Source organism: Cygnus atratus, chromosome 4, assembly GCF_013377495.2.
Source record: "Cygnus atratus isolate AKBS03 ecotype Queensland, Australia chromosome 4, CAtr_DNAZoo_HiC_assembly, whole genome shotgun sequence".
Taxonomy (NCBI): Eukaryota; Metazoa; Chordata; class Aves; order Anseriformes; family Anatidae; genus Cygnus; species Cygnus atratus.
Window position 1 is genome coordinate 20908323 of NC_066365.1, and position 12154 is coordinate 20920476.

The 12154-nt window shown below is 43.4% G+C and overlaps 1 protein-coding gene across 1 annotated transcript in view; it reads right to left on the reverse strand.

Annotated features, from left to right (window-relative positions):
• The window catches only part of STOX2 (storkhead box 2), a 75689-nt gene that overhangs the window by 23180 nt on the left and 40355 nt on the right, over positions 1-12154 (reverse strand).

The following is a 12154-nucleotide window of genomic DNA, read 5'->3' on the forward strand; positions in this document are numbered from 1 at the left end:
AAAGATCACTGAAAGACCTTCAAAATGAAAGTTACCGGAGAAATGATAATTTGATACTACTAGCATGACTGCACAAATACACTTACACATGTGCATTTTTACATATTTTATATGAATATAGAATTGATTTTACATGCTGCTCTATACCTCCTCTTGAAATGATAACAGCTCCCTGATGATCTCAAACACAGGGGAGAAGGCGACTAGGAGATTTCCTTGTTGGTGCAAAATAAACAAGAAGAGTAACAGACAGAACAAGGGGTGCCAGACTACAAATCTTTTTCCAGCCACAGGTCATTTAATAGCCAGGGATTACATTTTACCTAAATTGCTTTGAAATCTCAGGAAAATCACCCTATTTCTGCTGCCTCAGAGCATTGCTTTGTGATCAAAATCAGGAATCAAATCACTGGATATTAATTCAAATTCAAATTTTTCTCCCCTCATATTTGCCCTATTAACCCTATATTCCTATTATGTCTACTACACAGGAACAGCAGTCTCTAAAACTGATTACCAAAATGCATTTAGTCTTGTGTTATGCTCAACACTTCGAAAAAAAAAAAAGAATTGGTGGGAGTAACAAATTGCATAACTGTTTCAGTGAGACATATGAGCAATATTTTTCAATATACCAGCTGTACAATCTGTTGTACAACAGTGATACACATTACCCAAGACACAATGCTGATTTAAAATACACATTGGTGCTACGCTGCCTCCTGACTGCTTCTGCTTAATCAGGCCTGACCAGATCGTTGCCTCAATCCCACCACAGCAGCTTTCCTCCAGCTTCACCGCAAGTTCCTCCTCGTTCTTATATGACTGCAGAATTGCCTTAAAATATAAACTTTTCTGGACATTTCTATTTATACATTTATACATTTATACATTATTCTATTTATACATTCCTGAAAAGTTCCTGCCACATGTACTTTACATACAAACAATGACAATGAAGAAGACTGCAGACAGCTTACAGAGAAATGTGGTAAGATGCAATTTCACATGACTCAGGAGCAAACACCATTTGTTCCCTGGTCATTTGAGAATGGATAAAGAACATCACAGATATTAATTACTGTTTATTAATAATTTTACCTGCCATCAGATTAAATTTTTTCATAAATGAATCTTTGCTATCAGCAAGACACACAAGTCACCACCTGCACTTTGTCTAGGGGAGCGGTTTCTTTAATGACTAAGTTTCACGTCTAGAAAGCATCGGAATGATGATGGGAATTATGCACATTTAGCTAAGCAATTTAAGAAATTACTGCCCCTCGCATGGAGATTATCTGTGCCATGGGTGTCCTTGTGAGCACTACTGAGGTTCAGCTCAGTGCAATGTCAAACAGATGGGCACGTATCACCTTCTGCTGAGGTTTAACCTTATTAGCTTCACCAGGCACTGAAATGGGCTAGCACTGCTCCCTGGGTAGCTTTCAGGGCATCCAGGTGAATGGCAGTAACTTCCTGAATTGTTTTACCTGCATCATCAAAGAGCTGGCAATTCCTTAAACCGAAGCCCTGTGGGAAGAGCATCCCCATGCCTACCCTCAGCCACACATTCCCTGCTGCCTGCACAGGCACCACGGCAGGAGAGCAGGAGGAAGCTCTCTTTCTTCCCCTTGCGCCCAGAACAATCCACTCACAGCTAACCAGTATTTAGGATGTGACGAATGGACCTCCACACCACAATCAGCCCTCTGAAGTGGGAAAGGGACTCCAGGAACCTTATACACGAAGCCTAGCAAGTTTTGCTCCGCAGCCTCTCAGCTGTCCCCCGAGGGACACCAGGACAGGAACTCCCACCATTCACGCTGCTCACCCTGGGAGCACCCATCCCTCTCCCCTGACTGCAAGGAGCCTGCAGGGAACATTTTTGGGATCACCCCCTGATGACGCTTGTTAACTTAAAACTGACTAAACACGAGTTAAGAAATAGTAAAGTTTCACTGGTTTTTACTAACTGTGGACTTTGCACAATTCCCCTTTCCGAAACAGGCCTCCAGCACGGAATTGCTTTTCTAGGTTAGCGTGCAGAAAACCTTCAGCCCATACATCTGATCACTGCCAGTGGGGTCCCTGTGGTCAACAAGAACAAGCCGAGAGTTTCCACTGAAACATGAACTATTTATACTTCACATAACTCATCAGTATCAAGCATCCACTCAGTATCGGTTCCTTGACGCTAACACAATCTCTAGCAAAGCATGCTAGGATGCCAGGGTAACAGACGTCCTGCTTGCAAATACCTGGGAGCTTTATAAACATTTAATCAATTATAAATAATGCTACAATTATACATAAATTTGTAACTTAAACATCTTTAAATGCCATGGAAATGGTCAACAAGTATTTGTTTAAGAGGGAGCCTTTTTTCCTGTTATGTACGGGACTACCACTAGCCAAGGCTTACACTCTTCCATCGAGTATTTCTCAACTTTCTTTATGACAAGGCAACTCTTGTTTCACCTTCTTTGTGTCAGAATTACCTCCATAGCTTGTCGTCAGTAATGGCCTGCTGGAGGTAATTAGTGACTCTCGGTTTAAAAAGGCTAGCACACATCTGTAAAACTTTCAGTAGACCTAGTGGTCAAAAGCCAAAACCCCCTTACTCAGGGAGGCTCTAATTTGCCAAGTTTTATCTTAAATAACCTGCGGCTCTGGGAAATTACAAGCACTCTGTGGTTATAGTTAAGTGAACAAACTTCTTTGATGCACAGCAACAGAAAATATCTTGTGTTTACGATTTAATATAATATATTAACATCAATTATGTGCATAAATACTGCATGTTTAGCCTCATGAACAGAAGGTTTACTACAACTTCTTTAGGAAAGATCTGTTCAAAAAAATCAAATATGCCTCTCCTACTTTTTCTTCTTTTTTGGAAGACCACATCACTTACATGAAACATCCAGCATATGGCTCCTGTTAGCTCTGACTGATGCTTGTCTCAAGCAGCTTTCTTTTGAAATCAAATTACTATCCTTGACTTTCATATGTTTATGTTCCCAATTAAATGCAAACTGGAGCTCAGAAAGCAGTTTTCACCAGCTGACTGCATGTTTTGTTTAAATGCTATATATGTATATATATGTAGTTTCAGCTCTGTTTCTGCAGTGTCTTTCCAAACTTCTCTTTATAAAGAAAAAATTTAAAAAGCTTTTCTACACTTTTTAAGTGGTACTTAATTTTCAAGAACATCTAAGTGTATAACAAACAATGAATGGGATCTGTCCTCCTTTATGCCTTGGGGATTTTTAGCACTACCCTGTGGGAAAAAAATAATTACTGTTACTCAGAACAAAAGATCACGCAGCAAATAAAATAAACACTTAGCTCTTACATAGCACATTTCTTCGGTGGATTTCAAAACATTCTGAAAACCTGGGTAACCGTAACTATCTTTAACATACAGACGAGAAAATGACAGCCTGCAACAGAGTTGGGGATGAAAATTCACCCGTCCTGAACCCACACCAGCCAGACCTTTCCAGTGCCAGTTTATCTACTGTCTCTGTCCTCTGAAAGTCTGGGTGCCACCATCTTGGGAGAAAATTAAGTAGGCTGTATTCCACACCATGTATCAGTAATTAAACTACCAACTACATACGGATGACAGAATTTTTATAAGTGATTCTGCTGCTGGAAAGAAGTGACCTGGAAGTCAAACTCCCCGCCTCATGAAGTTTGCATGAGGACTGTTTGAAAAATCACCTCTTGACTTATAAATGGAACCAATTCGGTACAGCCATTCAGAAGGAAAATTAAGGGAATTACAATGCAAAGCCACACTTTATTAGAATTTATACACACTGTTTCCTTGATATGGGGAAGAGACCCTCTGATTACGCTCTGCATCCTGTGAAATATAGGAAGCCAAAGCCCAGCTTCTCTTCTCCATCCTGACTCTCAACACCTTCGCAACCTTTTGCCTCCTGTGGATCAAAACAAGCTTTAAACATGACTTTTAGCCTGGTTTCCACAGGAAATGAAGCTTGCACAGTCACAGTCTGAGGACGCACATGTGCCAGAGAGGTCAAGACTCACTAGACAACAGAGACTGCAACAACGAGATTTGCTAGGCATGCTCCAACTGCACAGAGCTTCGGGCACAGCCACGTCCCTCTGGACAGGGCAGAACCTTGTCGAAAAACACACATCGAGTCTCTACTTTTGCTGCTTACAGAGCTATGTAATTAATCAGAAGGCATTAAACAAGTAGAGTGACTTCGTGGTACCTTGTGGTAGTTTCAACAAAAATCCCCTACATAAATTTTCTTGGCAACAACCTGTTTTGGTCAACAATCAGCCACAGTGTCACTCCAGGAAGAAGTACAGAAAGCGGCTCTTCAAACAAAAGATAAGTGACAAAAACAGAACTGCTGGTAACGGACAGGAAGAGGGCTCTTCAACCTAGAGTATTTTCACCTTTTTTCAAGAATACTGTAAATGAAAAGCCTCTTCTAGAAAAAGAAAAGCACATTTTCAAGTTGACTTACAGAAGGGACAGATGCCAAAGAAGTCAACTATCTGGCCTGGATTGCACTTTGTCCCCTTTTCGCCCAAACCCCAACATGACTGAATCACTCTAATCACAGGGTACTTGCATACATGTGGCAAACAAAACCTTTCATATGTGAACTCACAACAATGACGTATAATTGCCATTTTAAGCTAGACAATGCTTTCATCTGATTAAACCACAGGAGGGAACAGGAAGAATATGCAGATTTCTGTATTACCCAGATTACTCTGAAACACCTTGGATCCACACTAGCATAACACAGGAAAGAACACATTTTACTAAGCAAATCTGAGATAAAGGAAATCAGAAAGCATATTGCTTGCACTGTACTCAGCCATAGCTAAATCCTCATTTTAAAACACAATTCCTGGATTTTTTATGAGAAAAGCTGCAAGTCGTGTTTACTAGACGGTTACACATATCAGAGTACTCATTTTCAAGACGAAAATAAGTTAAAGATTCAGCCATTTATTCACGTTTAAGAGAAGCTTAAGCAAAGGCTTCACAAGTGCACTAACATACCTTCTCTCACCAGGAAGATCCTTCTGCAACTCCGGAACACATGCACACCAAAACATACCTTCCCTTGCAGATACGGGTTATGAACACTTCAACAATGAAACCTGGCAGTGTGACCACTCCATTTCTAACCAGCCTGAAGAAAGCACAGCAACCTTAACAATGACAAACCACATGGTAAACACTTGCCTCTGAACAAAGTTCTTCTCTTTTGCCAGTTATTAACTTTACTTCAATCACGTAAATTTATCTTTTCAGTTGGTCAGACACAGCTAAAGGCATGATCTCCAGGTTCACCAAGTGCCAGTATGTTTGGAAACAGGTGCTAAAACGCCCCCATTCACCAGACTTGTCTTACATGCATTCATCCTGTGTATTTTCTGTGACACAGATTTCCTTTTCTCGGTTCATGTCCTGTGGCCAGCTGCCTCCTGATCCAAAGTGATATCCCAGCACGTGTTATGACTGCAATCACAAAAAGTTTCTGCTGGAGCACGGAACTTTCCCAGAGAGGATTCAGTTGAGGAGATTTTTGTGGTGTTGCTTGCTTATCCTGGGACAAAAGAGGGTAGGATTGTGGTGTTGCTTTTTTTTTTTTTTTTTTTTTTTTTTAATATATTGTGTGCTTTAGAATGTGTTTATTCAATATTTTTCAAATGCATCTCTTAATAAATGTCCATGTCCATATTCCTGGCACACAATATGTTAAAAAAGGGGGACTTACCTGAACCCCTATGGTCTGGTTCCGTGCTCCAGTACAGTATCCAGAATAGCTGTGATGTAACAACACTGTGCACATTGGGGCTTTATATCACTGTGGAAGCTGACTACAGCAGAGATCAGTGCCACAGGACCTGAAAGAAGAAAAACAAAGCATGTTTCTAGGCAGTAATATGCTGAACACCCACCTCTTAAAGCAGGAAGTAGAGGCTTCCAGAAAATAAAAGACAATGCAGTATCTATGCAGTTCTTCCGAAAGCAATGCTATTTCACACTTAATTCTCACATAAGCACAAGAAACAAATGGTTAAGAAACAACAGAGGCGGTGGAGGCAGAGAATCTAAAGGGTTCTACAAATACAACTCCCACACGGTGTTTTGAAAACATCTTTCTCCTTTTGCCCCATTTCCACGGAAAGGCTGGAATCACGCTCTGACACCACCCCCTGTTTCGAAGGCACTCACAGTCTTAGCAAAGCACCTCTCCACTGCAGCGCCTCAGGATTCTGCAGTGTCACTCCTCTTCTGCCTGGCTCTCTGCAAAGTGAAGTCATAGGAATGGATCAGCCAACCTGACTTCTCACTACCCTGCCCAGAATCCTTTGTGAACTGAAATGAGTCATCGCTCTGAAAAAATCCACCACGGCGCAACGTTCCAGGTTTCTCCCTACGTCTGCGCTGGCTTCTTTGTCTTTGAAACGAAGTGCCTCTGCCTCTGGAACTGTGCCCAGCTGCATTGTACAGGATAACAAGCCAGCCTCCTCATTAAGTGGACAAGAAAGCTATTTACATGCATTAGCGAAGACAAGTTAAAGCTTTAACCCTCTAGTCAAGGCAAGAAATTCACCCCAACGTATCTTCCTGATGTAACACACAGCCGCACGACACACAAAAACACGAATGCACAGACGTACGTGTACACACACACACAGAGAGACTTACAAAGAGCTGCATTTTCTTGAATTATTCGCTATTTAAGCACGACACCAATTTTTATTCTATTGATTGAAAGAAAAGACTTACTCTCCTTTGTCAGTCCCGAAGAATGCTGCAGACCTGCACGTAACAGACAGCTCCACTGTACTCGGGATCAAAGTTATGCTGCTGCAACTGTTTATCAAAAAATTAAAAGCAGTGGGCAAGTTCTTGCAAGCTCATTTTTCATCATCCTATTCACCGTTTGGGCTCACAACAAAGTGAGCCCTGAAACCACGCCAGGCAGAAAATGTCAAACTGCTCCAAGTGCCGAGAGCCAGCGGAGCTGCTTCAGCTCCTGCTGCTACTGACAAAGGAGGCAATGCTCAGAACGAGGTCACTGTGTCACGATCTCGCTCCCGACGCTAGATCTTCCTCCTCTTCGTGAGGATATGCTAAGCCGGAGCATCGGAAAAACACAGACTAAGGGGTAGCAACAGCGTACGATGAGGGACAGACGCTGTGGCTTTGGAGAAACGCTTTCAGTTGTTTTGGTGTTTTAAGAGAGAGAAACGTTTAAAACTGTCTTTACTGCAAAAAGCTATTTTTAGTCGTCATCTGTCAAAATGAGAAGTCTGATAGGCAGAAACGGAGGGGCAAACAAAAAAGGAGTGCTGCCATGGGGCTCTTCTTTAAAGGCTCCTGTATGCTAAGCACTCTGAAGCAATTTGAAGTACAGCAGGCACCTAATCCTTAAATGCCTGCAACGCAGCGCTTCAGGACTCACCTGTGCTGTGTTAGAACAGGCAGTTATCCCAGGTTCTCCCAGCAGTGAACACAGCAGGTGTTTAGGACTGTTAAATACAAAGGTCTTCATCCCACTTTGCTGTGAGACCTAGCCTTACAACGACCCTCGCAGTGACAGAGGCGACCCCAGCCTAAAATAGGTCTCTACAAGTGCTCCGGGAGGACAGCAAAGAGCTGGGTTAGGCAGCTAACAGATCGCTTTTGTTCACAGGTCTATGCCAACTATTATGCAGCGAAGCCGTATCATAACCAACCTGATTTACAAGGGTAAGGTATGCAGGGTGCTCTGCTACACCTGTAGTTACACAGTAGCCAGGATCTCAACACTGAAAGCTGGGCTTTGTGCTATACACACACACTCATCAACTCCTATGTTCCCTAAAAAGGCCTCATTCCAGGAAATCTTCCTTCAACTTTACAGGAGTTTTACCTTCCCTAGGGCTGCAGGATCAGCCACAAAGCCTCTAATGAATCCAACTTGGCATCTGCAATGTTTGGGTCCCCCAGGATCTTCCTGTGGAAACTTGGGTTGTTTGTCTGCTAAGCCCACACCTACTTTACAGCAACGAAACTCATTCCAAGAAGAAAAATTTCTGTGGGCTTAAAAGCGAATTACAACACACACCTACTGCAAGAAAAAACAAGAGCTCCAGACTGCTTTTCCTTTGCACCAGACAACATTCACGCACAGGGGAATAGCTGGGCTGGTGCGTGCAGCAGTATTTCCACACACCTGCACAGATTCTTGCAGAAGCACTCACCCTTTTATCACCACAGTTAAAATAAAGGCAGAAGGAAGAGAAATGTAAAAACAGGATCTGAATGCCCGTCCTTTCTAACAATTATTTCTCGTACTTGAACCTGACTCAGGGCGGCCTGACTGCTCTGAACAAATGTAACTGTGAGCTCTCTGAGTCAGGGAATTCCTCTGGCATGTGAAGCCTGAGAGACACCGAAGGCCTGCACACGTACCTCGTGTGCACAAGCACCTAGGCATGGCTCTATTCAGATTCACCAGCTCAGAGCAGTACCACACAGCCCTCTGATCGGTACTGTGAACAGCAACAAGTGCCTGACACCACAGGAATGGCAGAGAGCAAATGGGAATGGAAAGGCCAGCAGCAGGAAAAGGTGAACGAGAACGTCTGAAGAGCTGAAGTTGATGGGCAAACCAGCACTGCCATCAGCTCACAGAATCATAGAAAGGCTCGGGTTGGAAGGGACTTAAAGCTCATCTAAGTACAACCCCCTGCCACAGGCAGGGATGCCACCCTCCAGATCAGGTAGGCCCAGGCCCCATCCAGCCTGGCCTCGAACCCCCTCGGGGGAGGAAGGCCTGACCCCAGCTCCACACGCACTTCCCAGCCAAGGCAGCCACTCTGCTCCTTCCTCCACATCTCCCCCCCAGCACACAACAGAAGACTGTTCTGACACAAAAGGTGCCTTCCTGAGGGCACCTGGCATGAATATGCCATGCATTTCTCTGGTGTAACTCCATGCGTGCCCGTGCATCTGGATACACCAGCTGAGTACAGCGGTGTAGCCCGAGATCCACCTCCCTCATCCAGTGAGAAAGCAGACCATGTTAAAACCCTTTTCTTCCTTCCCCCCACACCGTGCTGGAGTCGCACGCAGCCTCCTTTGCTGAGCTCCACATCAGCTCGTGGACGTCCGTGGGCTCTCCTGAGCCAGGCCCTGGGATTCATCCCTCTCCTCTGCTGCCACAGCCCCATCACTATCACTGAGGGAAACTCAGAGGAGAAAAGCAAGGTGCTAAAATGGAGGGGGACATCGATGGGAGGAGAGAATAAAAACGGTTAAAAAAAAGAACACTGCCAAAAGATGCCAAGAAGGTTATCAAGAGCAATTTGAAAATTGAGACTAGCCTGTACCAGCCTCAAGGGATCCTGAATTTTAGAGGCTAAAAATCAGCCATCGGCACTCAGCAGTTGGAGTCTGCAGATGAACAGACTGGAGCTGTTCATCGCAGGTCATCCACCACTACCCTCACCTCTACATAACCAGCTTCACGAGGCAGGAGGCACCCGAACACCAGACTGTGAACACAACCCACTTCTTCTGTGGCCACAGAAGAAATCAGACTAAAGAACACCAGAAAGACACAAAATCATGCTTGTATTTCTTGAGGAACTCTCTACATCCTGAAGATTTCAAGTTGTCAGTGCTCTGCTCCTAACGACTTATTGGCAGCATGCTAAGAAGTTCCACTTCGCTTACCTGAACAAATCTCCTGGTCGTTTAAGAAACCACTTAAGAAAACACAAGAGGCAACTGGATCAGGATATTAAATTGAGCAATATCCCAACAAGGAATGCCCATCTGGTTTTGTGCTACTGTTGTCTGTGAGTTTAAATACTCCTTTATACCCCCTCCAGCTGCTGGCACCCCAGCATATTTGCAGAGAACATACCTCGCTCCTTCAGATCTCGTCCCGCTGGCTTTAAAAAGCACGTTCTTGTAGGGGTCTCAGATACCTGCCCATCCTGTTTCGTTAGGCTTTCTAACTTACACAACTATCCCTTAAAAAGCAACAACCAAAATTCTGCATCACATTCTAGCAATCCAGCTAACCTCTCACTTCTGTCAGGTAGAAGGAAATTCAAATTTCCATACTTTCCCTGGAAATACCCTGCCTCATATATCGTAAGAATGAAATTTGCTTTTTTCTCAGCTGTACTACCTTGGTAGTTCATTGTTACGCCACACCTGAATTACCAGTTGCAGGTATCTTTTTTATGATGAGTTTGAAGCAAGCGTTCCTGGGTTTGACTCCCAGACCATGATCTTGCCCAGACACTTTATCAGCTCACTCTTTGGATCTCCGACTATCCGAGTCTCCTCATTTAAGCATCTCCACCATTAATTTAAGCATATCGCACACTGAAGAGTCACAAAAACTAAACTGAAAAGCAAATGATACTTTACAAGTTACCTAATGCAGGACAAAACCGTGACCCAGTGCAACACTTGCTAAGACAACTGCCCAGTGAATAGCATCTCAATGAGCCCACCAGTCTTAGCAGGAAAAACAAAACAACCCACAGAACTCCCCCCCCCCCCCCCCCCCAAACCCTAGTGGCTGAAACAATTGTCTTTTTAGAAAATTACAGCTCACTGGAAAGTATGTGACATTTTAAATCACATGAAGAATTCACTAACAGATTTTGTAGCCAGGACTATGGCATGGGAGGAGATTTTTTTTAAAAAAAAACTGTTTTAAAATATTTTTTGCATAGAAAACTTTACTAATTATTTAAATGATTGATGCTAAAGCTACAATGTCGCTAACAACAACAACAACAAAAAGCTACAATGTCACTGAAAAAAAAGCCTGCCTATTTTCTGGCAGCAAACAGTAAATGCAAGGAAAGACAGAAGCATTAAAAAAATCCGACACTAGAGGAGACTTGGCAAGAAAAGATGAGCACATGAGAAAGAAAAGGAGAAAAAAAAAACACCAAAGTGATAAACATAGATGCTTTGTTTCAGGGTGGAAATATTATAAAGGAAAACATTCCTTTGCAAGCACTCCTGAAAGCACAGAACATGGCTGTTGAACACAAGCTGCCTGCCTTAGCCACACATTCTCCACCGCCGTCCTCAGCGTAGCCAGAACACATTTTCAGTGTGGCTGGGGATGCTGCAGCAAACATACGGCGAGAGAGTCAGCAGCCGAAATTCTTGTGAGGTGAAGGGCTGATTAGCAATATGAGCCAATGACACAGCGCACCTTCTCTCATTTCTATTGACTGCTGTAACCGTGGAAGGATTTTCCTCCCGAAGACGATACTGCGGTGGTTACAGCTTTTCAAACAAATAGTGATGACTGGCAGATAACTTCAGGTTAAAATAAGAATCTGCAACACTGAACACAAGTCCCATGGTACTGCAGCAGCCTTTAACAGCACGGTTTTTCCTGGCTGGAAGAGACCTGATGAAAAGGCCAGGCATGGAATCAATTAAAACAGTGCCAAAGTGGTTTTAAAAAGAAAAGGTTAGATGCTCCGAAGACTTAGCAGTTGAGAGTTTACTGGGTCATTTTTTTTCCCTGTGGTGGAAGGCAGAGGTTTTATTATGGCTGGAGTCGATTCAAGAAGATATACTTTAATGCTTAGGAAACTGAAATACCCTACACCTTTTACAAGAAGTAGCCATACTACAATATTCTGCCCCTAACAATCTACTTGAGTGGGGCAGATGCAGTGGCCCCTTTTTCCCACAGTGTCTCAACACACTTCAAAATCCTGTCCTTTGGTCTCCCCTGTGAGGGAGATGCTGTGGGATGGGAGCATGGGAAATGCCATGGCACAACAGTGCAGCGATGTGCCCAGTCCTCTCGTGCTGGCCAAGTGTCTTAGAGGAAGCATTAGAAAACCACAGCACCCGTGGCCGATGTTGTATGCTGCATCTTAACAGGAAATGTCCTTGCTCCAGACAGAAACAGTTCATTCTTTGAGACCCTCAAGGCCCAGCAGATTTTCATTTTTTCTTCCAAGCAATATAGCTATCAGCAAATGCAGCAATCCCAAACTACCCGACCAAATAAATGACAGTACCTGGAACCAGGGGTTCCTACGGTTAAACAATTAACTAAATTAAACACATTTCCTTTTGTCCATTTCACATGGGTTTTGC